We start from the raw sequence: 6001 nt of genomic DNA, 5'->3' as shown, positions 1-6001 counted from the left end.
TCTACGACAACCCTTTTGGCAGCCAACTATCCTCTTAAAAGATAGACCTGCATCCCAGAGTAGTTCGTCTAGAACACGAGCTCCTTATCCCACATCTAGAAGAGACTTAGGTCCACAGTTTCAAGGTGTTAAAAACCACTCCCAGGTTAGTACCCCTTGTTACACAGCCAAGCAAGACTCAGTTGTTGATCAAGAAGAAGACAACAACAGTCAGGACAGTCTTAAACCCCCCTCACCATCAGGATCTGACTTTAGAAATCCTATTCAGCAAGAAACTGAATACGACCATCAGCTCCTAGTAATAACCAAAGAATTCGTTCCAGATATGGACATGCTCGAAAAGGAATTTAATTCTGAAAAGAACAGAGTTAAAAGAGAAGCCTATAGAGCCAACCATACCAAGGAACAAAAGGTTAAAGTTTTGGAGAAATGGAAGATATTCATGAAAGAGGTAAAAGCAGATTATCCTTTCTTTGAATACTTTGAGAAACATTTCCAATGGCATAAAAAGAACTGTGTCATCTCCAAAACCAACAGGAAACTACTCCATAAAAAGGATACACCAAGTACTAACAAACAAAAAATTGTTAAGTCTTGCTATCCTCCTCAAAAAACCCACATACCTTCTAGTAGTTCCAAGGAACCCTCCCTAGAAGACCATACACCCTCTCTTCCTAAAAAACGGATGTCCAAGTTTAGAGGAAACCCTACCTTTAAAAATTCCCACAGGAAGAAAACAATTTCCAAAACATATATGAAACAGAAGTTCAAAAACAATGATTCCTACAAGAAAAACCTCATTAAAAACCCAAATAGAAAATGCTTCAAATGCATGAAGAAAGGCCATTCCAGGAACGAATGTCCAAAATTAGCTTGTAGAAACAAAACTGTCCATGTCCTCTCCAAGCAAGAAGAACTTCTCCTAGATCTCATAGAACAGATCAAGGACCCAGAAGAGAAATCTCAAAGACTTAGTGATTTCCACAAAACCCTAGTCAGAGAGCCCAGTGCATCCAAGCTTAGGATTCAGGAGCCAAAAGTTGACTTGGAAAAAATCTACAATAGGTTTACTAAATCCAAGAAAGAGATAACTGTCCATGATCTCCAGAAAGAGATTAAGGATAACAAAACAGAATTGAGAAACCTTAGGCAGGAATTAACCATCCTTAGGGTTGATCATGGCCTCATAGACTTAAGAGTCAAAAATCTAGAGTTCACTTCACAGCAAGGCAATGAGGAAGGAACCTCATTACAAAACCCTTCTGATGAAGAAACAGATGATACGGTTAACCATACTGCAGATATGGAACCAGAACCATCCAATGGATCGTTCCTGCACACCATCAGTAGGATTAACTTCCAGAAATGGCATTCCAAAGTCAGGATTGTCATAAGCAAAAACTTTGAATTTGAGGTTATAGCCCTAATAGATTCGGGCGCTGATCTCAACTGCATTCAAGAAGGAATCATCCCCTCCAAATACTTCTGGAAAACCAAGGAACGGTTAACTTCCGCAAGTGGAGGAAAAATGCAGATTGAATTCAAAATTCCAAAAGCTCATGTATGCCAAGACAATGCGTGTTTCAAAACCACCTTTGTTCTTGTCAAAAATATGTCAGATAGGGTCATCTTAGGAAACCCATTTATGTGTCTATTATATCCTTTCACCACGAATAGTGAAGGAATCACTACCCACCCTTTTGGCCAGCCAGTCAAGTTTAAATTTCTTAGGAGTCCTAAACCTAAAGACATCAATAGTCTCCAAGAGGTTTCCATCTCCAAGACCCTTAACCTTATCAATGCCAAAACCCGACACCTTATGTACCTTGGTAATGAACTGAGTTACAAAAGGACTGATGAGCAATTAACTTGCAAGAATCACCAATCAGACATTAGGAAGTTTGAAGAAAGACTTAAGCAAGAAGTCTGCTCTGATCTTCCCACAGCCTTTTGGCATAGGAAAAGGCACGAAGTTGCACTACCTTATGTCAAGGATTTCCATGAAAAGAACATCCCTACCAAAGCCAGACCCATCCAAATGAGTCAAGAACTTATGGATACTTGCAAGGCAGAAATAGAGGATCTTCTTAAAAAGGGAATCATCAGGAACTCTAGGTCACCATGGTCTTGTCCAGCCTTCTATGTGCAGAAAAATGCTGAGATTGAGAGAGGTGTCCCTAGACTTGTCATCAATTACAAGCCCCTTAACAAAGTCTTAGAATGGATTAGGTATCCTATCCCCAACAAGAAAGACTTAGTTAATAGGCTTAGTAAAGCAGTGGTCTTCAGTAAGTTTGACATGAAGAGTGGTTTTTGGCAGATACAAATCAGTGAGTCTGATAGGTACAAGACAGCCTTCACCACACCCTTTGGTCATTACGAATGGAATGTAATGCCCTTTGGTCTCAAAAATGCACCTTCTGAATTCCAGAATATCATGAATGAGATTTTTAATCCATTCTCCAGTCATACCATTGTGTACATTGATGATGTACTCATCTTCTCAGAGTCCCTAGATAAACATTGGAAGCATCTCAGAACATTCTTCCAAACCATCAAGAAAAATGGTCTTGTTGTCTCGGCTCCAAAGATTAAGCTTTTCCAAACCAGTGTCAGGTTCTTAGGATTTGATATAAGACATGGTGTCATCAAACCCATAGATAGAGCCATTCTGTTTGCAGAAAAGTTTCCAGATGAAATCCTTGAAAAGACCCAACTCCAAAGGTTCTTAGGATCCCTCAACTACATTTCTGATTTCTATCAAAACCTTAGGCAACAATGCAAGCCTCTTTTTGATAGACTCCGAACCAATCCTCCTCCTTGGACACCCACTCATACATTGGTTGTTCAACAGCTCAAAAAATATGTCAAGACACTCCCTTGCCTTGGAATCCCCTCTGAAAATTCCTTCAAGGTAGTTCAAACAGATGCCTCTAATATTGGTTATGGTGGCATTCTCCTTCAGCGTGTTAGTCCCACTTCCCCTGAACAGATTGTCTGTTTCCATTCAGGAATTTGGACTCCCACTCAACTGAACTATAGTACTATTAAAAAAGAGATTTTATCTATAGTACTATGCATTTCAAAATTTCAAAGTGATCTTTTGAATCAAAAGTTTTTAATAAGGATTGATTGTAAATCTGCAAAACATGTTTTAGAAAAAGATGTTCAAAACATTGCATCAAAACAGATTTTTGCACGATGGCAAGCCATTCTTTCAGTTTTCGATTTTGACATTGAATTCATTGCAGGAACTCAAAACAGTATCCCTGATTTCCTAACCCGTGAATTTTTGCAGAATCCAGAACAAAATGTCCGGGAAAAAGCCCGTACAACCCCAACCTCCCAAATTGCCTAAACAGCATAACACTAGGAGTACCAGTCAGGCACAGAACCCTGGCCCTTTAGTACCCTTTTCCAGTTCACCTAAAATTGCACCTATGCCACCATCTGTTGTTGCCAATCGTTATTTGGTCTCTACTATCCCGAAACCAAACTACCAAAGGCCCCAAGGACAAAATAGTTACAGTTCTGCCTTAGCCACATTGCCTCCCAAAGTAATAGCTTCTCCATCTAAAGTAGAAGAACCCTTTGGCCCAATTGCACCCAAACAACCTTATACTCTCCCTCCCAGAACAGGTAGAGCTTTTTACATCAAAAAACCTTTTGTCTAGCACATCTCTTATATTGAGCCTCACTTGGCCCACATAACAGATCCTATGGCATTAGCAATGGAAGTATTGCCTCATGAATGGCATTTCCTTCCCAAAAGCCCAGAAAAAGGTATCAGATTCTATAAAGGCATCCTTCTTCAAGAAAAGTCTGCCAGAATAGAAGACATCAGAGAAAGAACTAATCCCTCAATTGTTCTTTACCATAAGTTCATAATCCAGAATTTTGTCAGTTGCAAAGATTGGGGACATCCCTCCACTCTCAGAAAACTTACAGTACTCAAGGGCTCAGAACCCCTGTACAACTATTATGACTATATGGATGCATTTGAAAAGGTATTGTTCTTTCAGAATATGACCTATGATCATTCATGGTTCATCCAATTTGATAAGAATTTCAAAGGACAAATCCCTTCGTGGTTCCTCAAGTGGTGGGAAATGTTTGGATCAACTCCTCAAAACTCCCCAGAACCCCTACAGGATGCACTAAGGTATTTCAGTACCAGTTTCCAGACTGATAAGCATTCTTCCCAGTTCCCAGCCATCTTGCACATGACAGTTAAGTACAAGATCCATTGGATAAGCATGTGGAATTATGCAATCAACCAGAATATACTCGATCGGGAATTCTTTACAAAATGGTGGGATAGGTTCAGACCTACTGATGCTATCACCAAAATGTATAATGACTTTCCCCTTCCAGTTCAGAAGACTATAGCCCATCGCGCAGGATCACAGTCCAGCCTAGATTCCGCCCAGTTCTCCGGAAAGTCTAGCAAGGAACTTAAAGATCTTGCCCAACAGCTACTTCTCCAGTCAGCTCAGCTTGAGTCAGTAGAAAAGAACTCTCCTGCCTCTTCTGAAGCTTCTTGCAATCGCATCCAGTTTGATCCATTCCAGGATTCTCAAGATCCTTATGATGCCTACAACTTGGACAGCGACTAAAAGCAACACCAGGATGGACTCCTGAATGCTCCAGAACAACCTCCAGAAGCCCAGCCTAAAGCACCCAGAACCATCTTTGCTAAAAAACCGGTTACTATTCCATGAACATTACCCGCACCAGCAAATGAGACAGACAATGTACTATTCACTGCACAGTCCGGAACACTATGCAGAGTTACTATTCCAGAAAAGCAAGGGGACAAAACACTGTTCATAAACAGTGACCAGTTACTGTTCACTCTACAGTGCCCAGACAAAATCATTGGAATTACTATTGCTTTCGGCTGAAAAGATATTCACCTGAAGGTAAAAGCATTTCACCTCCCGTGATTCCAGCGGACTCCTGATCTGATCCGAAGCTCCCTCCAGCTATAAAAGGGACCCTTCCCCTCAATCTTCAGCAGGCTTAATACTCCTCACTCAGAGCTTTTTACTTTGTACTCTGAACTACAATTGTAATCAGAATGGCTCTCTTCTCCCCCCTTTCCTTAGTTTACACTTGTAATAGCACTGCACTTGTAACCTATACCCCCTTCCGCTCCCTATGCCCTCATAACGACGGCACTTCTTTGTTGTAGCTTACCCCGGTTTCATCAGTGCCGGTCAGATATATATAGGGTCCAGTTAATATGTGCCTTAAGGGCACACATTGACAAATCCATTTTCAAAAAAGTTTTATTAGGAATTGAAAAAGTAGTCAAAACTTTTTCAATTTCCGATAAACTTTTTCAATTTTCGATAAACTTTTTCTAAAATTGGTTTACTATTGTGTGTCCTTAAGGCACACATCAGTAAAATCCATATATATATATATATATATATACACACACACACACATAAAAGTTACAACCTATACATATGATAGATTTTTGTCTCCTTCCTATCGAACATGCATGTTTTATTTCATTTGAACGTAGGGGAATAAATTTAATTGTTTTCTCACAACTTTTATATATATATATATATATATTTCATTAAGTGTTAAAAAAAAATATAAAACAAAAGTAATCACATGGGTATAAAAGTTGGCAGAGAAAAGGCATGATACAAATAATTTTCATTTTCTATTGATTTTAAATTTTCTATAGATGTAATTTTGTCAGTTGGATTTTTATTTTTTATTTTATGTAATGGGTTTGGTTATGTATTGTCAAAGTTATAACTATTGTACCCTAGCAAAAAAAAAAAAAAAGTTATAACTATTGTACGGTTAATTGAAGATATCTCCTAGCCAAGTAAATCTTGATTTAATGGTGATCAATTAGTCATGCACAGAATACAATTAATAGTAGTTTAAAAACTTTCTCAAAAAAAAAAAAAAAATAGTAGTTAAAAAAAAGAAAAGATAAGAAGAAGAAGAAGTACTCATTTATACCATAATCAAT

Source organism: Quercus lobata, chromosome 2 (genome assembly GCF_001633185.2).
Source record: "Quercus lobata isolate SW786 chromosome 2, ValleyOak3.0 Primary Assembly, whole genome shotgun sequence".
Classification (NCBI taxonomy): Eukaryota; Viridiplantae; Streptophyta; class Magnoliopsida; order Fagales; family Fagaceae; genus Quercus; species Quercus lobata.
Note: the sequence above shows the minus strand (reverse complement) of the source record.